The sequence below is a fragment of the Pleurodeles waltl genome, chromosome 4_2 (assembly GCF_031143425.1).
Source record: "Pleurodeles waltl isolate 20211129_DDA chromosome 4_2, aPleWal1.hap1.20221129, whole genome shotgun sequence".
Classification (NCBI taxonomy): Eukaryota; Metazoa; Chordata; class Amphibia; order Caudata; family Salamandridae; genus Pleurodeles; species Pleurodeles waltl.
The window spans coordinates 128,416,314-128,443,739 of NC_090443.1; the positions used below are offsets into that span (position 1 = coordinate 128,416,314).

At 45.2% G+C, this 27,426-nt stretch overlaps 1 protein-coding gene across 3 annotated transcripts in view; it reads left to right on the forward strand.

The window, feature by feature from the left end:
• Window positions 1-27,426, forward strand: part of ZNF740 (zinc finger protein 740) — a 276,391-nt gene that overhangs the window by 96,303 nt on the left and 152,662 nt on the right. The window lies entirely within an intron of this gene.

Consider the following 27,426-nt stretch of genomic DNA (forward strand, 5'->3'; position numbering starts at 1 on the left):
TATGCCACAGGCAGTGTGAGGTGGGCATGGCACTCTGGAGTGCCATGTTGACTTCGTCATTTTCTCCCCACCAGCACACACATGCTGTGAGGCAGTGTGCATGTGCTGAGTGAGGGGTCCCCAGGGTGGCATAAGACATGCTACGGCCCTTAGAGACCTTCCCTGGCAACAGGGCCCTTGGTATCAGGGTTACAATTTACAAGGGACTTATCTGTGTGCCAGGGCTGTGCCAATCGTGGGAACAAAGATACAGTTTAGGGAAAGAACACGGTGCTGGGGCCTGGTTAGCAGGGTCCCAGCACACTTTCAATCATAACTGGCATCAGCAAAAGGCAAAAAGTCAGGGGGTAACCATGCCAAGGATGCATTTCCTTACACTCCTCCTCTCGGTGATAGTGCGCATCGGCATCAAGTCCTTTGTTAGATTGTTTTCTTTCCGCCGTCTGGTTCTGACGTGTTTCGTCTCGCTCTGGTTGATCTCGGTTCGGTAATATCTGATCTTCTCTGTCTTTCCTTTAAACGTCTATCGTTTTTTAATGCGTTTTCTAACGACACCCGATCCAATTGTATCATCGGGTCGATTAAACGCTCTTTCGGGTGCACACGCCGTTCTCTTACCTTCTTGGGACCACTGCGTCTCAGGCTCATAGATCAGACTCCATTTCGATTCTGTGCTCAGTGCCACGCCAAGTTCCCCTTCACCAACCAACACTCAGTGTGCAACCTCTGCCTCTCTCCTGATCAAAAAGAAGAAACCTGTGAGGCCTGTCAATCCTTACGCTCCAAGAAGACTCTGCAGGGTCGAAGAGCGTGTTGGCTAAAGATGGCATCCAAGTCCTCCGAACAAACGCCTGACATTTTCGGTGAGGAACAGGCGCAGACTGCAGTTTCCTTCACAGACTCTGATTCCGACGTGACTCCGATGGGGATAGCCTAGTGATTCCAGCGGTGCAATACTGGAGTATGGCAGCCCCTTCCCATCACCAAAAACCATCCAAAAATTTACCACAACTGGTCTTGGGTCCACCACTGCTTGCTGGCCATGGTCGGACCCGAAAGTTGCATCTCGATGACCGGCCCTCGGGTCTGGCTTCTAAAGACCAATATGCATCCGATGTCTCCCGAACAGCCTGCCACGCCTGTTTTGGGAAAAGTGGAGGCTTTCACTTCGGAACCGAAACATCCACCACCCTCTTCGGAGCTAAAAAAAACTTCTACCTGCTTCGGAGTCGACATTCTCTGCTCGATTAAAGCAGTTGGTCTCTAAGCTTTCGGAGCACAAAACTGGGGGAAAGAAACATTCTCCATCTGTAGAAGAATCCAGACATTAGGCCCATACCTGAGGTGATGGACCATTGACAACAAAAAATCCAAATCCATAAGAATACTGGAAAGATTATTGCCTCTACTCCTTCTATAACTAAAAGGAAACTTTCTTTCCAAGAGACTTTGGAAGCTAGCCCTTCTCCTGCCAAAATCTTCAAACACAAGGAGAAACCAAAGCAATACATCAGCCTTCACCACCGCATTCTCCCTGCTTCCCACTTCTGCACCACCTGATACTCCACCACAACCACCTTCACCTAAACAGTTTTCTCTGCAATCCCCTGTTTCGTCACATGGGGATGACCTGGGTGACAATAATTATAGAGTAGATCCATGGGATTTGATAGACACACTATCCTCTACACACAGAGTACCAATGCCTACAAATACTTCCAGGCATGCTGAAACATGCTGATGACATTTTTAAAGAGCCAGTAAAGGCTAGGGTACTGACACAAAGAGTGTACAAAAAATATAAAGCTGCACCATCAGATCCACTCAACAATTGCCACCTGATTCTATTGTTGTGAGTGGAGCCAGAAAGAGGGCAAATAGTCCACCAGGGATGCTCCTTCCCCAATCATGAAAGCTGCAAATTTGATGCAGCAGGCGAGAGAGTGGCCACTCAAGCTGAAAATCAGTGGAGAATTGCCAACTCCCATGCTCTTTTAGCCAAGTATGATAGGGCCCATTGTGATGAGGTGCAGGAGTTCCTGCAGTATCTCTCACTGCACACCAAAAAAGGGCACAGCAGGCAGTTGCAGAAGGACAGGCTATTTCCAACAACCAGATTAAATCTTCTCTGGATGAAGCAGACACCGCAGCTAGGAGTATACACACTAGCGTAATAATGAGGCATGCTTGGTTGCGATCTTCAGGATTCAGACCGGAGATACAGAAAGCGGTCCTTAATATGCCTTTTAACAAACTGCAGTTATTTTGACAAGAGGTGAATACCACTATAGAAAAATTAAAAAAGGACTCTATCACAGCTAAGGTCATGGGTGCCCTTTACGCAACACCTGTTTGGGGTACTTTTCACAGGCCCCACTTCAGTTTAACCCCTCAACATCAGAGGCCTCTACGTCCCAACAAAAGCAGGGACCACAATATAACTCTAGGGGGTCTTTCAAAGGATCCTATAGAGGAGACTACTATGGGGGGGGGGGGGATCCACTGCCACAAGAGGTGCCTCCAACTTATCAAAGCAGTGACTTTCTCACCATTCCCACACAGTAAACATCTCCTGTGGGAGGAAGACTGCAACATTTCCACCATTACTGGCACAACTTTACATCATATCAATGGGTACTGTCAATTATCCACAATGGTTATTGCCTAGAACTCATCTCCACTCCACCAAACATTCCCCCTCGCTCACACAGGTTTTCTCCAGAACACCTTGTTTTGCTAAAACAAGAGGTACAATAACTTCTACTCAAAGGTGCATTAGAGAAATTAACTAGAACTCAACAAGGAACAGGAGTATATTCTCTATACTTCCTCATACCAAAGAAGGATGGCTCTCTGACCAATCATCGATCTCAGACACCTCAATCAATACATTCTTTCAGAGCATTACCACATGTTCAGTCTTCAGGATGTCATTCCCTTACTACAAAAACAAGACTATATGACAGCATTAGATCGAAGATATGCTTACTTCCATATTCCCATACATCCAGCACATTGCAAATACTTAAGGTTTGTGATAACAGGCAAGCTTTACCAATTCAAAGTGCTACCCTTTGGAGTAACAACAGCACCAAGGGTATTTACCAAGTACCTAGCAGTGGTTGCAGCATATCGCAGAAGACAACATATACGTCTTTCCCTATGTGGACGACTGGCTCATAAAAGCCACAACCATTCAAACCTGTCAACAACACACACAATAGATAACCTACACGGTCTAGGGTTCACAATCAATTACCAGAAATCTCACCTTCACCCAGCGCAAATACAAACATATCTGGGAGCAATTCTGGACACTCAGTCAGCATTAGCTTACCCAAACCTTCAGCGAATTCAAGTGTTTCACAGTCTCATATCTCAGCTACAATACAATCAAACTTACACTGTAAGGTTTATTATGAAACTCTTTTCTGAATGATGGCATTGTGCATAGCAATAGTACCAAATGCACGTCTAAACATGTGACCCCTACAACAGTGTATTTTGCAACAATGGTCTCCGGCACAGGATCAACTTCACGATCTAGTGTTGTTGGACCGCCACACTTGCAACTCTCTGCAATGGTGGAATCACACCCACTTATTAAAGGGCGGCCATTTCAGTACGCTGTGCCACAGGCCATAATCACCACAGATATATCAGTGACAGGTTGGGGAGCCCACCTCAACAGTCTTACTATACAGGTAGAATGGACCTCAGTCCAGCAAACTTAACACAAACCACTTGGAATTGCTATCAGTGTTCTTAGCACTCAAAGAATTCCAGTCATAGATCACACACAAGGCAGTGTTAATACGGACAGACAACATGACAACAATGCATTATCTGCAAAAACAGAGGGGGCACACTCATCCCAATTGTTCCTTCTAGCAGAGACAATTTGAAAATGGGCAATTCAGAATCACATTCAACTACTAGCAGAGTATATCCCGGGGATACACAACCAGTGAGCAGACCTCTTAAGCAGGATGCAGCAACAAATACACAAATGGGAGATTCCCCCACAAGTAATTGAACAGTACTTTCACATGTGGGGAACACCAGGCATAGATCAACAAGTGAAAAAGCAAAATACCCAAACTCTGCATTCAGGTACCCACACCCTCGATCCAAGGGCAATGCTGTATGGATCCATTGGTCAGGGATATTGGCTTACGCTTTTCCCCCTCTCCCACTAATTCCATTTCTGGTCAACAAGATCCATCACACCTCCATCAGTATGATACTCACAGCTCCCACATGGCCACGTCAACACTGGTACACAACAGTATTGGATCTATCTGTAATACCACATCAGAAGCTCCCAAACAGACCAGACCTATTGACTCAAAACAAAGGTCAAATCGGGCATCCCAATCCCAGTATGCTCAACTTAGCTATTTGGCTCCTGAGGGCATAGAGTTTGGATATCTACAGCTTCCATTAGAATATATGGACATTCTAAAGGAAGCACATAAACCTACCGCCAGACAGTGCTATGCAGCTAAATGGAAATGTTTTGTATATTACTGTCAACCCAAAAACATTGATCCACTTAAAGCATCAGTACAGGATATTGTCTGTTATTTGCTTCAGTTACAAAACTCAAAACCTGCATATTCATCTATTAAAATGAATTTAATGGCAATGGCTGCTTACCTCCAAAACAGACAGCATACTTCTCTGTTTAGAATTCCTGTCATAAAAGCTTTTATGAAAGGCCTTAAAGGAGTTATTCGACCTAGAGTACCACCAGCTGCTGCCTGGAACTTAACATTGTGCTCACAAGTCTTACAGGTCCACCATTTGAACCCATTCATTCTTGCACTCTTCAATTTCTCTCATGGAAGGTTGCTTTCCTAGTAGCAATTACTTCCTTACGAAGAGTTAGTGAAATTCAAGCATTCACTTTAGAAGAACTTTTCTTCGAAATTCACAAACATAAAATAGTACTTAAGACAAAACCAAAATGCCTACCCAAAGTGGTTTCACCATTTCACATCAATCAGTCAGTTGAATTGCTAGTCTTCTTTCCACAGCCAGATTCAGTTACTGAGAGAGCTCGTCACACTCTTGATGTCAAAAGGGCTCTCATGTATTACATAGATAGAACAAAAGATTTTAGAAAACTAAACCACTTTCTGTGGCTTTTCAGCAACTTCATAAGTGTAATCCCATTTCAAAACAAGGGTTAGCTAGATGGATAGTAAAATGTATTCAAAATTGCTATCTTAAAGCTAAAAGACAGCTATTAGTAACTCCTAAAGCACATTCCACTAGAATGAAAGGAACTTCCATGGCATTCTTAGGAAACATACCACTGGCAGACATATACAAAGCAGCCACATGGTCCACACCGCACACATTTACCCAGCACTACTGTGTGGATGTGTTATCTCCCTGTAGGAGGCTGGCCTGGCTTATAGTGGGTACCTTGTGGTATTGACACCTTGTGCCAGGTCCAGTTATCCCTTATTAGTAGACTAGAGGTGGTTCTAGCAACTTAGGCTGTTGGAGGTAGCTATGGCAAAGCAGCTCAGGCTGAACTAGGAGACATGCAAAGCTCCAACTATACCACCTATATCATATATCACAAGAAAACACAATACTCAGAGTTACTAAAAATAAAGGTACTTTATTTTAGTGACAATATGCCAAAAGTATCTCAGAGGATACCCTCACTTAGGAGGTAAGTAATATACACAAATTATATGTACACAAACTCAAAACAGGTTAAGTAACAGTAAGAAAAGTAGTGCAAACAATGTAGAATCACAATAGGATGCAATAGGTAGACATAGGTCTAGGGGCAATACAAACCATATACTCCAAAAGTGGAATGCAAATCACGAATGGACCCCAGACCTATGGGAAGTTGTAGAGGGTCGCTGGCACTGTGAGAAAACAGTAAGGGTGTCCAAAATACCCCACCCCAAGACCCTGAAAAGTAGGAGAAAAGTTACCCTACTACCCCAGAAAGACACAATAGTCGTGATAGGGGAATTCTGCAAGAACCACAAGCATCAGCAAAACACTGAAGACGGATTTCTGGACCTGAGGACCTGTAAAGGAAGGGGACCAAGTCCAAGAGTCACGAAAGTGTCCAGGAGGGGCAGGAGCCCACTAAACCCCAGATGGAGGTGCAAAAGGGCTGCCTCCGGGTGGAAGAAGCCGAAGATTCTGCAACAACGAAAAGGGCTAGGAACTTCTCCTTTGGTTGGAAGATGTCCCACGGCGTGCTGGAGGTTGCAGAAGTGTTTCCAGGTAGAAAAACCGCAAACAAGCCTTGCTAGCTGCAAGAGTCGCGGTTGAAGATTTTGGGTGCTGCTGGGGACCAGAAAGGACCAGGATGTCGCCCCTTGAAGGAGGATACAGAGGGGGCGCTCAGCAACTCAGAGAGCCCCCGCAGAAGCAGGCAGCACCCGCAGAAGTACCGGAACAAGCACTTAGAAGATCTGAGGACAGCGGTCGAGTCAGAGTCACAAAGGAGGGTCCCACGACGTCGGAGTCCAACTCAGCGAGTTGGGCAATGCAGGACGGAGTGCTGGGGACCCAGGCTAGGCTATACACAAAGGAATCCTTGGAGAAGTGCACAGAAGCCGGAGCAGCTGCAAATCACGCAGTACACAGGTTTGCTGTCTGACGTGTGGATGCAAGGACTTACCTCCACCAACTTTGGACAGAAGGGCCACTGGACTGTGGGCGACACTTGGACCCAGCTCCTGTGTTCCAGGGACCGCACTCGTCAGGATGAGAGGGGACCCAGAAGACCGGTGATCTAGAAGTTTGGTGCCTGCGTTGGCAGGGAGAAGATTCCGTCGACCCACGGGAGATTTCTTCTTGGCTTCCAGTGCAGGGTGAAGGCAGACAGCCCTCAGAGCATGCACCACCAGGAAACAGTCGAGAAAGACGGCAGGATGAGGCGCTACAATGTTGCTGGTAGTCTTATTGCTACTTTGTTGCAGTTTTGCAGGCGTCCTGGAGCAGTCAGCGGTCGATCCTTGGCAGAAGTCGAAGAGGGAAGTGCAGAGGAACTCTGGTGAGCTCTTGTATTCGTTTTCTGAGGAATAGCCCAGAGGAGAGACCCTAATTCGCCAAAAAAGGAGGTTTGGCTACTGAGAAAGGAGGCTTGGCTACTGAAAGAGGTAAGCACTTATCAGGAGGGGTCTCTGACGTCACTTGCTGGCACTGGCCACTCAGAGCTGTCCATTGTGCCCCAACACCTCTGAATCCAAGATGGCAGAGGTCTGGGACACACTGGAGGAGCTCTGGGCACCTCCCCTGGGAGGTGCAGGTCAGGGGAGTGGTCACTCCCCTTTCCTTTGTCCAGTTTCGCGCCAGAGCAGGGCTCGGGGATCCCTGAAACGGTGTACACTGGCTTATGCAGAGATGGGCACCATCTGTGCCCATCAAAGCATTTCCAGAGGCTGGGGGAGGCTACTCCTCCTCAGCCCTTCACACCTATTTCCAAAGGGAGAGGGTGTAACACCCTCTCTGAGGAAATCCTTTGTTCTGCCTTCCTGGGACTGGGCTGCCCAGACCCCAGGGGGGCAGAAACCTGTCTGAGAGGTTGGCAACAGCTGCAGTGGAAACCCCGGAAAGGCCGTTTGGCAGTACCCAGGTTCTGTGCTAGAGACCCGGGGGTGCATGGAATTGTCACACCAATACCAGAATGTTATTGGGGTGACTATTCCATGATCCTAGACATGTTACATGGCCATGTTCGGAGTTACCATTGTGACGCTACATACAGGTAGTGACCTATATGTAGTGCATGCGTGTAATGGTGTCCCCGCACTCAGTAGACATTACACACTAAGTAACTTGGCACCTACCCTTCACCAAGTGAGGGTTAGACATATAGGTGACATATAAGTTACTTATTTGCAGTGAAAAATGGCTGTGAAAGAACGTAGATGTTATTTCACTCAGGCTGCAGTGGCAGTCCTGTGAAAGAATTGCCTGAGCTCCCTATGGGTGGCAAAAGAAATGCTGCAGCCCATAGGGATCTTCTGAAACCCCAATACCCTGGGTACCTAGGTACCATATACAAGGGAATTATGAGGGTGTTCCAGTGTGCCAATGAGAATTGGTAAAATTAGTCACTAGCCTGCAGTGACAATTTTAGAAAGCAGAGAGAGCATAAACACTGAGGTTCTGGTTAGCAGAGCCTCAGTGTTACAGTGATACAGTTAACTCCTATGGGCTAGCCACCGCTTAATTTAGGAGGGGACTGCTTTTCAGTCTATGCAAGGCATGTGTATCTGCAGCTACACATGCCATCGAATGGAAAATGTCACTTACCCATTGGACATCTGTTCATAGCATATAGTGCTGTAGATTCAAATGCGCCCTCCTTCCTCCATAGAAGTCTGTAGCCGTTGTAGTACTTTCTTTATGTAAATATGTATATACATTGCATAGACATCTCTTTTCTTACTATATATATGTACATATACATTTATTCACTCCTTACTACACCCTCCTGCGGGAACACAATCTAACAAAGGACTCGATGCCCATGCGCACTATCACCGAGAGGCAGAGTCACTCAATCTTGTGACTTGAAAAGGCTTCTTCAAAGAAAAACAACTTGTAACACTCAGAGCCTAACACTAGATGACGGACTTCTGCAAAGCATGTGAATATGTAGCACTACATGTCACGGACAGATATATATATATATATATATATATATATATATATATATATATATATATATATATATATATATATATATATATATGTTCAATGGCATGTGTAGCTGCAGATACACATGCTTTGCACATCCCGCCATCTAGTGTTGGGCTCGGAGTGTTACAAGTTGTTTTTCTTTGAAGAAGTCTTTCGAGTCACTAGATCGAGGGACTCCTCCCCTTTCGGCTCCATTGCGCATGGGCGTGGACTCCATCTTAGATTGTTTTTTTTTCCGCCATCGGGTTCGGACGTGTTCCTTTTCGCTCTGTGTTTCGGTTCGGAAAGTTAGTTAGAATCTCGGAAAATTCAACTGTATTGTTTGCGTTCGGTATCGGGTTAGTTACTACAGATCGACACCGACTTTTGAAGAGCTCCGGTGGCCCGTCGGGATTTTTTTCGATCCCCCGTCGGGCCTGGTCGGCCCGGCCACGTGTCTCTGCAAGGCTGATGGAACGGACCCCATTCCGCTTCTGCCCAAAATGTCACAACAAGTATCCGTATACAGATCAGCACCTGGTCTGTAACTTGTGTTTGTCTCCAGAACACAAAGAAGATACTTGTCAAGCCTGTCGAGCGTTTCGGTCGAGGAAAACATTAAGAGACCGAAGAGCGAGAAGACTGCAAATGGCGTCGGCGCCGACAGGACAAAGGCATTTAGAGGAGGAAGAAGAAACCTTCTCCATCCAAGAGTCGGACTCGGACGAGCTCGATCCAGAAGAAACGCCTAAAACCGTGAGTAAGACGTCGAAACATAAAACTCACGAGAAGACCACAAAAGCCCTGGGGACGCCACCGCCAACAGGCCATGGCTTAACCCGTAAAATAGGTGACCGATCATCGGCACCGAAAAAGGGCACGCTTGTGTCGAAGTCATCCGACTCCGGTCGAGATACCGGCACACAGCAATCTTGAGCCCGAGACAGCGGCTTCGAGCAAGTCCGGCACCGAGACAGCGGCACCGAGAGACCACGACGCCGAAAATAAAGAAAGTGTCGTCGGAGCCGAAAAAGGCTACCGAAAAGGTTTCCATTCCGAAACATCCAGCCTCGGAACCGAAATCAGGTTCCTATACAGAGGAACAGGGATTGTCCTCCCAAATGCAAGGACATAAGTTCGGACAAGAACTAGAATCAATGGAACCAGACTACACTCAAAGGAGGCTCCACATTCAAAAGGACACAGGGAAGATAAGCACTCTTCCCCCAATTAAAATGAAAAGAAGACTTGCCTTTCAAGAAAAGGACAAGCAGCCACAGGCAAAAGTGGCAAGACCGACAACTCCGCCACCATCTCCACCACCATCAATGCACACATCACCGGTAGTCACTCCACCACTGATGCAAAACCCCAACGCATACTGCAATGAGTCAGGACGATCCCGACGCATGTGACCTTTATGATGCACCAGTATCGGATAACAGCCCAGACTGTTATCCAGCAAGACCGTCCCCACCTGAGGACAGTACATCCTACACGCAGGTGGTCTCAAGGGCAGCGGCTTTTCATAATGTCACCTTGCATGCAGAACCGATTGAGGATGACTTTTTGTTTAATACACTATCCTCCACTCATAGCCAATACCAGAGCTTACCTATGCTACCTGGAATGCTAAAACACTCCAAACCGGTGTTTCAGGAGTCTGTGAAGGGCAGGGCCATAACTCCAAGGGTGGAGAAAAAGTACAAGCCACTGCCTACAGACCCTGTGTATATCACGCAGCAATTAACACCAGACTCTGTGGTAGTAGGGGCAGCTCGCAAGAGAGCAAACTCTCACACCTCTGGAGACGCACCACCTCCAGACAAAGAGAGTTGCAAATTTGACGCTGCAGGGAAAAGGGTTGCAGCACAAGCAGAAAACCAATGGCGCATTGCCAACTCACAAGCACTTCTGGCAAGATATGATAGGGCTCATTGGGACGAAATGCAGCATTTCATAGAACACTTACCCAAAGAGTTCCAGAAAAGGGCACAAGTGGTAGAGGAAGGACAAAGTACCTTAAATAATCAGATACGGTCAGCAATGGATGCAGCAGATACAGCTGCAAGGACAGTAAATACTGCAGTAACCATAAGGAGACACGCATGGTTGCGTACGTCAGGATTCAATCCGGAAATACAACAAGCCGTGCTGAATATGCCTTTTAATGGACAGCAGTTGTTTGGGCCGGAGGTGGACACTGCTATAAAAAAACTTAAAAAAGACACTGATACGGCCAAAGCCATGGGCGCACTCTACTCCCCACAGAGCAGAGGCACATTTCGCAAAACACAGTTTAGAGGGGGGTTTCGAGGACAAGCTACAGAACCCACAACCTCACAAACAAGGCCCACTTATCAAACTCAATATCAGCGGGGAAGTTTTCGCGGGCAATATAGAGGGGGACAATTCCAAAAGAATAGAGGGAAGTTCCAAAGCCCCAAAACTCCTCAAAACAAGCAGTGACTTCCAAGTCACAAATCCCCAACACATAACACCTGTGGGGGGGAAACTAAGCAAATTTTACAAACATTGGGAGGAGATAACAACAGACACTTGGGTACTGGCAATTATCCAGCATGGTTATTGCATAGAATTTCTCACATTCCCTCCAAACGTTGCACCGAAAACACACAATATGTCAAAACAACACATGGATCTTCTAGGACTAGAGGTCCAGGCATTACTACAAAAAGGAGCAATAGAATTAGTACCAATTCAGCAGAAAGGAACAGGAGTTTACTCTATGTACTTTCTCATACCCAAAAAGGACAAAACACTGAGACCTATATTAGATCTCAGAACATTAAATACCTACATCAAATCAGACCACTTTCATATGGTGACATTACAAGACGTAATCCCACTGCTCAAACAACAAGACTACATGACAACACTAGACCTAAAGGATGCATATTTCCATATACCAATACATCCTTCACACAGGCAGTACCTAAGATTTGTATTCCAAGGGGTACATTACCAATTCAGGGTGTTGCCATTCGGAATAACAACTGCGCCAAGAGTTTTTACAAAATGCCTGGCAGTAGTAGCTGCACATATCAGATGGCAGCAAATACATGTGTTCCCGTACCTAGACGATTGGTTAATCAAAACCAACACACTAGAACGGTGTTTACAACACACAAAGTACGTCATACAAACCCTACACAAACTAGGTTTCTCAATCAACTACACAAAGTCACACCTTCAGCCGTGTCAGACACAGCAATACTTAGGGGCAACAATCGACACAGCAAAAGCGATTGCCACTCCAAGTCCACAAAGAGTACAAGCATTTCACAATGTAATACAAGTCATGTATCCAAACCAAAGAATACAAGTCAAAATAGTAATGAAACTCCTAGGCATGATGTCCTCATGCATAGCCATTGTCCCAAACGCAAGATTGCACATGCGGCCCTTACAACAGTGCCTAGCATCACAATGGTCACAAGCACAGGGTCAACTTCTAGACCCAGTGTTGATAGACCGCCAAACATACACCTCGCTTCAATGGTGGAACAATATAAATTTAAACCAAGGGCGGCCTTTTCAAGACCCAGTGCCTCAATACGTAATAACTACAGATGACTCCATGATAGGGTGGGGAGCACACCTCAATCAACACAACATTCAGGGACAATGGGACTCTCGGCAAAACCAGTTTCACATAAATCACTTAGAACTATTGGCAGTATTTCTAGCGTTAAAAGCATTTCAACCAATAATAAGCCAAAAACACATTCTTGTGAAAACAGACAACATGGCAACAATGTATTACCTAAACAAACAGGGAGGAACACACTCAACACAGTTGTGTCTCCTGACACAGAAAGTATGGCATTGGGCGATACACAATCACATTCGCCTAATAGCACAGTTCATTCCAGGGATTCAGAATCAATTAGCAGACAATCTCTCTCGGGATCACCAACAGATACACGAATGGGAGATTCACCCCCAAGTACTACACACTTACTTCCAAAATTGGTGAACACCACAAATAGACCTGTTTGCAACAAAAGAAAACGCAAAATGCCAAAACGTCGCATCCAGGTACCCACAAGATCAGTCTCTGGGCAATGCGTTATGGATGAGTTGGTCAGGGATATTTGCATATGCTTTTCCCCCTCTTCCTCTCCTTCCATATCTAGTAAACAAGTTGAGTCAAAACAAACTCAAACTCATACTCATAGCACCAACTTGGGCAAGACAACCTTGGTACACAACACTACTAGACCTCTCAGTAGTGCCTCATATCAAACTACCAAACAGACCAGATCTGTTAATTCAACACAATCAACAGATCAGACACCCCAATCCAGCATCGCTGAATCTAGCAATTTGGCTCCTGAAGTCTTAGAGTTCGGACACTTAGACCTTACACAGGAATGTATGGCAGTCATAAAACAAGCTAGAAAACCAACCACTAGACATTGCTATGCAAATAAGTGGAAAAGGTTTGTTTATTATTGCCATAATAATCAAATTCAACCCTTACACGCATCTGCTAAACACATCGTAAGCTACTTACTACACTTGCAAAAGTCTAAATTAAGCTTTCTCATCCATTAAGATACATCTTACTGCAATTTCAGCTTACCTACAAATTACCCACTCAACTTCACTGTTTAGGATACCAGTCATAAAAGCCTTTATGGAAGGCCTAAAAAGAATTATACCACCAAGAATACCACCAGTTCCTTCATGGAACCTCAACATTGTCTTAACACGACTCATGGGGCCACCTCTTGAGCCCATGCACTCATCTGAAATGCAATATTTAACATGGAAAGTTGCATTTCTAATTGCCATCACATCTCTAAGAAGAGTCAGTGAAATCCAAGCATTTACCATACAAGAACCATTTATTCAAATACACAAGCATAAAGTAGTTCTACTGAAAAATCCATTTTTTTTACCAAAAGTCATATCACCGTTCCACTTGAATCAAACAGTGGAACTACCAGTGTTCTTCCCACAGCCAGATTCTGTAGCTGAGAGAGCACTACATACATTAGACATCAAAAGAGCGTTAATGTACTACATTGACAGAACAAAACAAATTCGGAAAACAAAACAATTATTTGTTGCTTTCCAAAAACCTCATACAGGAAATCCAATTTCCAAACAAGGCATTGCTAGATGGATAGTTAAATGCATTCAAACCTGTAATCTCAAAGCAAAAAGAGAACTGCCTATTACACCGAGGGCACACTCAACTAGAAAGAAAGGTGCTACCATGGCCTTTCTAGGAAACATTCCAATGACTGAAATATGTAAGGCAGCCACATGGTCTACGCCTCATACGTTTACCAAGCACTACTGCGTGGATGTGTTAACAGCACAACAAGCAACAGTAGGACAAGCAGTACTGCGAACTTTGTTTCTAACAACTTCAACTCCTACAGGCTGAACCACCGCTTTTGGGGAAATAACTGCTCACTAGTCTATGCAAAGCATGTGTATCTGCAGCTACACATGCCATCGAACGGAAAATGACACTTACCCAGTGTACATCTGTTCGTGGCATGAGACGCTGCAGATTCACATGCGCCCACCCGCCTCCCCGGGAGCCTATAGCCGTTTCGAAGTTGATCTTGAACATTTGTAAATTTGTAAATATATCACTTTAAACTACATTATGTACATACATGTTTACTCCATTGCATGGGCACTATTACTATGATACACAACTCCTACCTCACCCTCTGCGGGGAAAACAATCTAAGATGGAGTCCACGCCCATACGCAATGGAGCCGAAAGGGGAGGAGTCCCTCGATCTCGTGACTCAAAAGACTTCTTCAAAGAAAAATAACTTGTAACACTCCGAACCCAACACTAGATGGCGGGATGTGCAAAGCATGTGAATCTGCAGCGTCTCATGCCACGAAGAGATGTACACTGGGTAAGTGACATTTTCCTTATATATCAGTCCGAGCATGAAGCGTTAAATAGTGAAGGGATGGGAGTCACTATTTGCAACAAATCTGTAAGTCCTGAGGGGTAGAGCAGAAAAAACATGTTTGCAGTTTAAAACATCGCAGAACAGCATTAGTAATGAAAAAAGCCTGAAATTAGAATATACATATGTGAAGTCTCCTAGAACAGTAGTAAACGTAGCACACCCTAAAATCAAAACAAGCTAAGGTGCTGCAAAAAGGTTACAAGGGGATTGGAGTCACTGCACTGCATACTCTATTTGAAAGATATTGAGTCTTTATTTATACATTATATTTAATGTAAAGATTGCCATTTAAGCAGAGCATAAGCATTACTTCAACCAAAATGTCATTCATTTTACTTAAATAACCTGCTTTATATAAAGACATAGACTTAATGAAGTTCACAAAAGAGCATTGCCTTTGAATTAAGTATGCAACGCAATGATGTGGCACCAGCTCTTAGAGATTTAGGTGGCAACGTAGCTCAGTGGTTAATGCACTTGTTACAGAGATTTCTGGGCCTGTGTTTGAAAGCTAGCAAGGGGCAAACGTCCCTTTCATCCTTAGAAGGTCAACAGGGTGAGTTATTTACTCCAATATTGGAACTTTCATAGATTCACATGCTTGAATTCTTCCCAGTCTCCGAGATGGGGTGTCCACGGTGTTAGAAAAATAAACATTCTCTAACATAGTAATTTATTACATGTATAAGCTGTTCAGATTAGTAACATATCAGTCGTTTTAGACGAAAGGACCAAACTTCAGAATGCACCAATCATATCACTCCACCCTCTAGAACCCTCCTGTGAGGAGCTTCCTTCCCTCAGATTTCCACCGCACGTCATGCTAAGGGAGTCTCCACTGAACTCTGCTCGGTTTTCTCTCACAGACATTCTTTCTGAGGTGAGTTTGGACAGTTACTCCATAACTTCAATCAAACAGGTGATTCAAACGAACCAGGATGTCAAAGACACCCGGAAAGGTGCTATTCAAATAGTGTTCTACCTTTTGAAAAAAAGGTTGCTTATTGACAACCGTCATGATGACTGCATCTACTGTCTATCCAAATCATAAAACTAAAGACTGCAAAGTATGTCGTACATTTTCTATCAAAACTTTGAAAGACTGTCTCCTTCAGTGGCTACAGAAGTGGAAAACAAGATCTGACCCGGTTTCTGATGATAGTGCCTCCTCTTCTAGGTCACTCACCAAAGCCCCTGTCAAACGACATATGGAGGACGACACAGATGAGTCTCCTAAAAAAGCAGTCAAAAAGTCTTCAGAGAGCTCCTTGAAATCTAACAGCCCTCTCACGAGGCATTCTACAAAATATACAAAATCTAAGACATCTTCTGTGTCTGCAGCACAGAAGCAGTGCCTGCAATGCCGCCTCCACAGGTAAAACACAGATTCAAAAAACCATAGGCGTCACCCGTCGACGACCACACCTATGGTAGTTACCATTTCCATGTCGACGGCAGTCTCTGCAGCATCCTTGTCGACGGTAGTCACATCCTTGTTGCCTCTACGTCCTATGGTTTCTACAGCGATGACGCTACAGTCTACGCACAACTCTCTGAAGACGACAACAGCCCCGATGACGGCACTTCTACCATCGACAGTGCACCCGTAGACAGCATCACCGTTGATGGCACTTCCGACGACGACCATGCCGGCGCTCTCAACGACGACCACGTCGACACTCCCGTCAACGATTATCCTGGCAGCGACACAACCATCATAGACGATTCATCTCTCGTTGGCGATTAAAACCATACCTGGAAAGAAGCAGAGACCTACATCATTGCCTCTGTTTTCGTCCGCTTCACAGACACCACTTAAGAGGCATAAACAACAGAATCTTACACCCTCCATCACTTCACCTAATAAGGTTTCTCACCTCCTACCGTCACACTTACTGGATGACGACAAATCCGATGAAGATAGCTTTTATGATATAGCCAGAAGCCCTTCACAATTGCATATAAAATCTCAGGAAAGCTCGGATGATGATTCCTACTATGATCAACAGTACTATGACCAGCCACCTCAACCTCAACCAGACCTGATACGCTACCTTCGGGGCTAGTAGCAGACTACAGGGAACTCTTCCTATTCGTTCACGCATCAGAGCAACCCAAACCTTCCGGGGCACAGGTAAAACCACCACAACCTCAACACACTCCAGTGAGTTCCCCGCCTCATCCGAAGGACGGGCATACTTCATACTTCTTCTGATGGAGGAGAGGATGGAGAGATAACGCTCCCATCAAGATGAATGGGATGAATACATTATGCCCGCCTCACCTCTCCATCCGACAGCAGACTCGCCTCCCAAGGATATAGGAGGTTTTCAGAACATATTAGAAAGGGTGGCCATACATTTTAATCACCCAATGCTGTCAACTCAACAGGATTATTTTTTGTATGATTTTAAACAGCCCTATAGGAAAACGATCAGGGCTGTCCTTCTCCCAGACCACGTTTTGAACCAAGGTCTTAAAACCATGCGCAATCCTGCAACATTCCCTGCAGTATTACCAAAATTCAACAAAAAGTAAAAAATAACCGAAGATGCACCTGCATGTCTTACAGGCCACCCTAAGCTGGACTCTGTTATCTCCCAAGCAGCTCAGCGCCGTTCCAGAAATCCTTCAGTACCTTTATCGGCACCACCAGATAAAGAAGGAAGGTGACTGGATAACATAGGCAAAAAGGTTTTCGTCAATGTCTGCCATTGTGGTGCAAGCTGCAAACTCATTGGCCATCCTTGCAAGGCATGATAGACAATTATGGTCAGATATTTCCCAATACTTAGAGGATTTACCAGAAACTTCTAAGACTGAGGCAAAAACGATTTTATTAGAAGGCCACCGGTCATCCGCTGAGATCATTGATTGTGCACTGGACATAGCACCCATGGGTTTCAGGCAATTAGCTGGAGCCGCAGTACTGAGACTACAAAGTTGACTGAACGCCACTAACTTCCGGCCGGAAGTAGAACTCACATATGATGGCAAAGCCCTCTTAGGAGAACACATCAATGATGCCCTTCGGTCCATAAAATCTGACACGTATGCAGGATTGCTAGGGACCCTCCAGTTTAGGAAGACTCCTTTTCGTGGAGCAAGGGGTAGGAGCCAGCCTTACATTCGTGGGGCATATCAGCAATACAGGTATCAACCTTACAATACTGCTAGCCAGTTCTAAAGACCACAATACCAGCAGTGCCAGCCACCATCAGCAACTTACGGCAGGCATGCTCAAAGAGGGAAGCCTGGAAGGCAAGTCAGGGATTCCTCCCGTAGACGATGACCACATTTACCACTAGATATAATACAATTCGGCCATCTGCTAGAATTTACACAAATACTTCCACCCACCCTGCCTTCTCGGGTGCAACAGAAACACCTGTATCTACTAAACTTAGAAGTCCAGACCATGTTGAGCAAGAAGGCAATAGTTTGTTTCCTTTTCTCAGAGAGGAAGGGGCTTTTACTCCAGATTTTTCCTAATCCGGAAGAAGTCCCGTCTATGGAGGCCAATTTTGGATCTCAGAGAGTTAAACAAATATCTAAAGACACAAACCTTCCGCATGGTCACACTCCCAGACATCCTGCGATTGCTAAACAGAGGAAATTACATGGCCTCCTTAGACCTCCAGGATGCCTACTTCCATATCTCCATTCATCCAGTTCACAGGAAGTTTCTGAGATTCAATTCAAAGTGCATCCCTTTGGCCTCAAGTCCGCTCCCCGAATATTTACAAAATGCTTAGCCCCATTAGCGGCTTACCTAAGACGAAATTGGCACGAGGTTTTCTCGTACCTGGACGATTGGTTGGTGAAAGCACCCACTCTTCAAGCTGCACGTCACTCCATCACAGCAACCTTACGTCTCTTCAGGCAATTCGGTCTCCATCTCAGTCGAGAAAAAGTCAGTGCTCAAAGCAGCAAAGCGAATAACATTTCTGGGTGCTAATCTAGACACCCAACTGCTCAAAGCCTATCCAACATCGGACAGACAATCAACCTTAATCATACTATCAAAGCGCTTTCAAGCAAAAAGGTCTCTTTCAGTCCGACAATACAAATCATTAATCGGGATGATGCCATCCTGCATCAGTCTCATTCCACACTGTCGCCTTCACATGCACCCATTGGAGGAAGAACTCCTCAAGCAATAGACACAACCTCAGGGATCTTTTGAGGACATTCTACGTGTAACCCCGATAATGATAAAATCTCTCCATTGGTGGACAGTTCCGTCCAATCTGGCAGTAGGGCTGCACTTTTTACTGCAAGCCCCTCTCCATTAACAATCACAGTAGATGCGTCAAGGGACGCAAGGGGCGGTTGGGGGTCTCTTCAAGGTCTTCAAGTGAGCGGCAAATGGCCAACCTCAATGTATATTTCACATCAACCTGTTGGAACTAAAAGCAGTCTTCCTGGCGGTACAGGCCTTTCTCCCACGGATTCAAGGAACATCGGTGCTTTTCAGGACAGACAATACCACGACAATGCACTACATCAACAAACAAGGCGAAACTTGTTCCCCGCTTCTATCTCAGGAAGCTCAGGACATTTGGAAGTGGTGCATTCACCATTCAATCTCCATCACAGCGGAACATGTCCCAGGAGCTCAGAACGCCATTGCAGATTCTCTGAGCCAGTTACCAACATCGACCCACGAGTGGAAATTAGATCAGCATACGTTTGACAACATATTCCGTCAGTGGGGCAAGCCGAAATTAGATCTTTCTGCAACCTCTCAAAACGCCAAATGCCGATTCTATGCAAGCAGGCATCTCCAAAAGGGGTTTTGGAGGGATACATTTTCGATAGCATGGTCAGGGATCTATGCTTACACTTTTCCCCCAATCCCTCTTATTCCAAGAGTGATAACCAAGATCAAATCAGAACCATGCCAAGTAATTCTGATAGCCCCAGCGTGTCCACCTCAACATTGGTACATGGAGCTTCTGCTGATGTACCTATGCCCACCCTTAAGACTTCAAGCAATTCCATCACTGCTCACTATGAACCAGGTAAAGTTCACTTAGCAGCCATCTCTTGTTATAGAAGACAGGCAGGAAAACCGTTTCTGTGTTGTCATAGACTCATAAAACACTTCATGAAAGGTATCTTCAGGTCCTATCCACCAGTCAAAGCCCCTCCGCCGGCATGGAAGTTGAATACAGTTCTAAGCTAGCATATAAAGCTACAGTTCAAGCATATTCACAAGACAGAAATCAAATTTCTTACTTGGGAAGTGGCACTCCTCCTCACGTTTACATCCGCTCGTAGAGTCAGTGAAATACAAGCCCTTCACAAAGCAAAAACCCTTTTTACAATTTGCAAGGGAGAGGGTAATCTTGCGTACAGATCCTAAATTTATTTCCAAAGTCCCATTGGACTTTCACCTCAACGAGCCAATAATATTGAAGTCATTCTTTCCTAGGCCACAAACGGCAACAGAAAGATATTTTAATTCATTAGATAGATATAAGAAGATGTCTCAAGTTCTATCAGGACAGACCAAAGTCTTTTCGTAAATCAAACCAGCTTTTCGTAGCCTACAGTAACCCCAGAAAGGGGTTCCCAGTTACAAAGCAAGCCATTGCTTGCTGGATTACATCAGCAATTATCCTCTGCCATAAGAATGCTGCTCTGCCTTTAGACTGTAAGGTGCACTCACATTCTACCAGATCAGTATCCACCTCTTTTGCATTGTTTTCGGGAATTTAATTTCTAGACAACTGCAGGGCTGCAACGTGGAAGAGAGCCCACACTTTCACAAGGCACTACTACTTGGACATCGAAATGAGCAGAAATGCGTCAGTCAGTCCTCAGACATCTTTTCCAATGAAGGTGAGCCTTTTTTATCACCCGCCATCCACTTTATTTCTATATCTAGGTGTACACATTTTCAATCGTTTTCTGTGGTTCACTTATGCTTAGCGTAGTTAAGCGAAAACAAGCATTTTGCTTGTTCATATCTCTTCATTATATATGTCTATAGAAATAACTATAGAAAATGTGTTACTGCTTGCTATTCTGATTAAAGCATGTGAATCTATGAAAGTTCCAATACTGTAGTAAGAAATAAGTTACTTACCTGTAACTGCAGTTCTCCAGTATTCAAAGCTTTCATAGAGACACATGCGACCCCACCCGCCTTCCCTGCAGAGCTCCCCTTCATATTCTCAGTGTTACCTATGATTCAGTGTTACTGCTTGGAAATCTGAGGAAAGGAAGGTCCTCACAGTAGGGTTCTAGAGGGTGGGGTGATCTGATTGGTTCATTCTTAAGTTTGGTCCTTTTGTCTAAAACGACTGTGATATGTTGCTAATGTGAACAGCTTATACATGTAAAATATTACTATGTTAGAGAATTATATTTTTTTATAACACCAGGGACTCCCTTCTCGACGACAGTGAAGGATTCAAGCATGTGACTCCATGAAAGCTTCCAATACTGGAGAACTACAGTTACAGGTAAGTAACTTATTTGTTATAGTGCTACTACTGCCTGTAACCACTGTAAAGAACTCATTTTTTTTTTGCAATGATAATAGCACAACCGGTTCAGCATACACTAACTATTCACAGCATACTAGGAATTGAATCCTTCCAAATAAAGCGAGCAACCCTGAGGATAGTGTAGGTGACTGCATTAACAACTAATATATATACACACACTGAGGTAAAAAAAATTTTTTTTGCATTCTTTATAAATAGTCACTATTTCTGTATCATACCAGTGTGAACCAGGAGTGCTTCTCAGTTGCGACAACCATGCAGTCATAGCTTACCTATTCTGAAATGATTGTTCTTTTATGTTGTGTGCATTTTTCCTTCCTGAAAGTTGAGTTGCAAGTGCTGTGGAGTTACCTACCAGCTGTAAATGCAAGTGACATGTGTCAATGCTTTCCTTCCCGCTCATACCTCACCCATCCTTCCCAGCTGTTGCTTCCACCATCTCCATTGACCAAACCAAAAAGCTTTTGAGTGCGCAAGATCTTCAATTTGGCTGTGCCATTGTGTTTTTTTAGCCATGCTGTTTAGTAGTGTAGCTGTTTGCAGCATCACTGAAAGTGGATTTTTTTTTTAAAGTGCTATGCCCTGCCCAGTTTTGATCGCGGCACATCACTTTTTTTTATTTTTTATTTTCAGCCATGTTGCACAGCAGCTTCTCTGTTGTAACATGGCTGAAAGAGAAAAATTTGACAAAGCAAGTAGATCTCATTGTAGACAAGGCATATCAACTTTGCCAGTGCTTGTTGCTTGTTTTTTGTATTCTTGATTTTATCTGTATGCATGGAACATGGCGAGAAACAACATCTCCAATACCAGGTTATGCTGATCATTACAACTCAGTTCAGAAAACAAAGAAAAGGGGACATGCCTTTGGTGGACTGGCTATTTACATTACACCGACCAAAGAATATAAATAAAAAAGAACCACTATGACAATCCTGCTTTGCTAGTGATCTTAATTGAACATTGGACTTCTGCATGCCGGTCAGATCTCTCTTATTAATTAGTCATTATATCAACCCATCCTCCATTGCTATGAGACAGATTATAAAAGACATGGCTATTTTAAAGGGCGTGAGACTGGTAGATAGAAGCTACTTGGATAATCACTGGCGATTTCAACTCCAGTCTTAGCTTTTAACACTGTGGGATGCAAATAGGGAGGATAGCTTTCAGGATATCCCCACAACAAATTAAGTAGCAGAGAAAAGACTCAATAAGAGAATTGTTTTTGTCTTTTCTAGCCAGTCTGAGTCTTTAAGCCTTAAATGAACAAATTGTAGGTTACCATCCAGTTTATCTGTTTGCAGTACAGAATGATTCCTTGGTGTTCCTCCAGGTATTCCCTCACGTTCGCCATATTAACATAATGAAGCCCTATAAAAATGACCACTTTTCACAAGTATTTGGCATTGTTAAACACAGATTGCAGAATGGAAAATATAAATTATGAAGAGACTATGCTTCAACTTTACAGCTAAAGTTCTGTATGACACATACCACTTTTGCCCAGGCTTCCCAGACATCATAGAAACAAGGGAGCAAATAAAGAAGTAGCAGATAGCACTTTTAGACCCACGGGAGGGGTGTTAATAGAAGACACAACCATCCTAGAACAAGTAGATTGTTAGGACACCTAAACATTGCAAAACAAAAGGGCCATTTCAAACAAGATCAGGTTGCTAATTAAAAGCTGAGGACAATGCTTTTCAGTTACAGAATCTAAAAGACTTTCCCAAAGAGTATGAAAGGGCTTTCTATGAGACAAAAAAGAGCCAAGAAGATAAAGATTGGTTGGGTCTCTTGACCACTTGTTCTCTTGAAAATAAAAACAAATTAGAGGAAAGGAAAAAGCCTGACCAAAGCGGAAGGGAAGGACGTTCTCTATAAGGCATGGTTAGCACATATTGCTGCTAACTTCCACTGCTTATTTTTCTCCTTTTCTGGCCAGTGGTAAGTGGGTCAATATTACTTCCAGTCTACAAAAAGGATCTACTTCGGACCCAAGCTGCTTCAGGCTCATAGCACTACTAATTGTTGAGTTAAAGTATTTTGCTAACTTGCTGTTGATAGACCTGGAGGCTTGGCCATGCAACCTCAGTCTAATCCATTAGCATTGGATAGAGACTTCTAGCCACATATTCTATACCTTAGAATATTCCCAAGGCATTAAACTAGATCTGGTAATTCTTGAGCAGTACCTCTGCGTTGTTTGGTTCAGCGTTGTCCGTGCTGGCAGTGACTTGCACGGTGCCTATAAAGGCTCCACCCCAACATCTGACATCAGTTCTTTTTTATCCCCACCATCAGCGCAGTCCCGGAGAGAGCTACCTCTTTCCACTTTTTGGTAAACTTTTTTTGACATTTGGTCAAATCTTTGTGAGACTTTAGAGTTTCGAGTGTGTGTTAGGGATGCCCCTCAAAACTGCTGAGATTTAAACCCTATGGTTTCATGTGACAGACACATCTGGTTTGTCTCTGGTACCTGGAGCCAGACCATGACTTTTAAGGCATGTGAGCAAGGTTGTGCTGGAGCGTTCCTTAAAGCTTCTAGTCTCCTGACACTAGTCACCTCCACAACGTTCCCTGTCGCGAGGAAGGCCCCGAGCTGTTCCAGGCACCCATCCTTGCGCTCAAAATAGTTGGGTATGTCCCACAAGGCCAAGTCCAAGACGTGGAAATGCTCTTTGACTTAACCACGCTGGTCGAAGTCATTGGACGAAGTGCAAGATCAATGTCATTCTAGGTCCGGCTCCTATATTGAGCCTGGGTCTCTCTTTCACCTCCGTGAGTTTCTCAGAGCCGGCGTGACCCCTGCCAAACCACGAGAATTTTGTGTCCATGCACTTCATCTTTGGGCATGGCAAACCCTATTTTCCGACTCCTCTGTAGCACCTTCAGGCCCCCTGGGATTGGCTGGTACCTCGACAGGTGCCAGTCATACCCCCTGGATCCAGTGATGGATCTGGAACTGCCTGGATCGAGATGGCAACCTTCCCTGTAGACCTATTCATTGACATCGCTCCCTGGCCCCATGACGGCTCTGACCCCGTCATCATACCGACTCCGATACGGAGACGGACCGTTGTCGTCAGACACAAATTACAGTGTTGGCCTGAACTCGACCTGCTGTTTCCGAGACAGGGCCTGCTTTTTTCGACAGGGCCAGGGAAGGCTATGATTTAACCATGATCTGAGGATCCTTATGGCTACCACAACTCTCTAGATGACCCCAAAGACAACTTGTACATGGACCTGCAATTATCAGTGGTCCAAACATCTCACCAGACACCGGATTAGTCTCTCGTCCTATTGTGGCTACAAAGGAAGGGGCTTCTTTTGCCATGGTAGTGAGAAGGGCAGCTGAGGTTCTGAATCTTAATCTGCCCTGAGTGGCAGTCCAGGGAAGCGTCATGACAAAAGTGCTTCAGCTGAGAGTCTCCCCCACAGAACATCTACTCCCTTTAAATGGAGCCCTCACAGATTTTCTGAATGGACCAAGCCTTGCACAGGACAATTACCCACTGCCCTCACCCCGCTCCTGGAGATCCACGTTTCCTCACCCAGCTCCCTACCCCGGAAAGCTTGCCTGTTCAGCCCTCCACATCCAAAGTCAACCCTGGTGTGTTCCCTACCACACCACCGGATAGGGATTCCAAGAGCTTAGACACCTTTACCAAAAGAATGTTCTTTTCCGGCACCCTTGCACTGCGGTCAGTGAACACCATGTGCCTCTGACTTAATACCCACACGTATGGGATCTGGTTGTAAAAGTGCTGCCTATTGTCTCGGAGGATGCGAGCCACACTGATCCAAACTATTGTAGAGGGCAGGGACACAGTAATGTTCACCATTTGTTGAGGACTGGATTCGACTGACTTGCTGGGCAGACAGCTGCCTTGTCAGTGGTGCTCAGACCCCATGCCTGGCTGGGATCTTCTGGCTTTTCAGGGGATGTCAAGGCATCCCTTATGGGCATGCCCTTCCATTGCACTCACCTTTTTGGCGACAAGGCAGAGGACAGAAGGGTCATTACCTGGTCATTGGGACTCTGAAAGCTCCACTCTGCTTTACAGATTACCAACTGTGTCCATTCCCACTCAGCCTCTGAGGCCATGTGGCTTAGCCATTTTAATGTCTGCAGACTCTGCTCCCACCTGGCCCTGTTCGACCCACAGCCATAGGTCTACTGAGTCCAGCACCGCCCCGGCAGCGCAGCCCCAAAACCCCTTCAGTTTGCCTCCTTACCTTTGCTGAAACCCATTTGGCAGCAGGATCTGACATCACCTGTTCTGCTGGCAGTCCAAAACATTGGCCATATTGGTTCTTAAAATTTGTCCAGTGGTTTATTTCAACCCCTTCTTAGAAACCCCACTGTTTGTGCCACCATACCAAGATTGGTTGATGGAGGGCCACCTCCCTATGCTCTGCCAGGAACTGCTGGGTCTTGTGGCAAAAGGTGCTAGCATCATTAATAGGACACAGTTGCTATTCCCATTACTTTCTGGGACCTAACAAGGCCGGAGGCCTCAGATCTATTTTAAACTTGCACCCTCCAATTCTTTCTGAAGAAGATGAAATACAAGGTGCTCACATTGGCTCAGGTTCTGGGTGTCTTGGACCCTAGAGACTGGAAAGTTGTGGTGGACTTGCAGGATGCCTACTTTCATATTCCTTTCCTGCCTGTCCCCACGTGTTACCTGCAGTTCATGGGTGGCCACAAACATATTCAATTTGCTGCCCCACCCCCCCACTGCCTCAGCAGCGCCTCTCGTGTGTTCAAGGTGATGGTGGTTATTGCACATCTGGGGAGATCAGGGATTCCAGTATTTCCCCTCCCTTGATGACTGGCTGCTGAAGGTGGACCCGACCCAGACAGTCGTCTCCCACCTCTAGTCTACAGTAGACTTCCTGCATTCGCATTGGTTCGCTATCAATCTACCCTAATCACATCTGCCACACTCTTAGCTGCTCCCTTTCATCGAAGCCATTCTGTATGCAGTGCAGTTTCGGGCCTACCCTCTGCTGCAGCAAGTCCAGGATATTCCAGCTATGATTCCAATGTTTCAGCCTCTATCCTGGATTTTGATGAGACTGACTTTGAGGCTGCTGAATGTCCTGGCCTTCTGCATCCTGCTGGTAACACATGCCTTCTGGCATATGTGGGCTCTGCAGTGGGACCTGAAGTTCCAGTGGCCACAGCATCCGGTGAATCTTTTCAACCTGGTCCATATACCAGAGGGAACTGCAAAAGATCTGCAGTGGTGGATGATGAACTGTGATTGTGTCAGCAGCAGACCCCTCTCCTTTCCCCACCCAGAGATTAATGTTATGACAAATGCTTCACTCACTGGTTTGCTACAGCCATCTGGGAGAGGTGGAGATCAGAGGACTTTGCTCTTCGTGGAATCTCGGCTTCACATCAACCTGTTGGTGTTAAGAGCAATTCGCCTAGCATTGGAAGCTTTTCTTCCTTCTATCATGGTAAGGTTGGTTCTGGTTCAGGGACTACACCACCGTCATGTGGTATTACAAAAGAGGGCAGGTTTGGTTATGTACCCTGTGTCAAAAGACACTGTGTCACTGGACATGGCTGGAACATCAGGACATATTCCTCGTGGTTCAACATTTGGCGTAGCCTGAGTGGACAAACTCAGCCATTGATACCTTGCGGATCACAAATTTGAAAAGTCTCTTCAGCGATTGGAGAGAACCTTGGTTAGATCTATTTGCCACTGCTGACAGTGTGCAATGTCAGCACTTATGCTCTGCAGCGTCTAAGGCGGCCCTCACTCAGAGGAGCTTTTATTCTCGAGTTTAGCTCAGGCCTCCTCTATGCCTTTCAGCTGACACAACTCCTGCCCATAGGTCTCAAGAAGATTAAGAACAACCGGTCCCAAAGTCATTCTTGTGGCTCCAAATTGGGTATGGAAAGTATAAGTATGGTATCCCGAACTCCTGAGCTTGATCATCAGTTCTCTGATCAGCGTGCCTCTTCAGGATGATCTACTGTCACAGCATCTGTGCAGGGTCTTGCACCCGAACCTGCGCATGCTTACTTTCATACATCTAGATGAGCAGTGACCTCCCTGCTTAGGCCTGTGATGTATTTCTGTCAGTCAGGCATCTCTCAATCAAGACCAGTATAGGCCTGCTGGTGGGACTAGTTTTGTGGTTGGTGAACTACCAAAAATGTTGATCCCCTTTCTGCACATTAATGAGAAGTGTTGTTGTTTGTTCTCTTGTTAGCCTGGCAATGATTT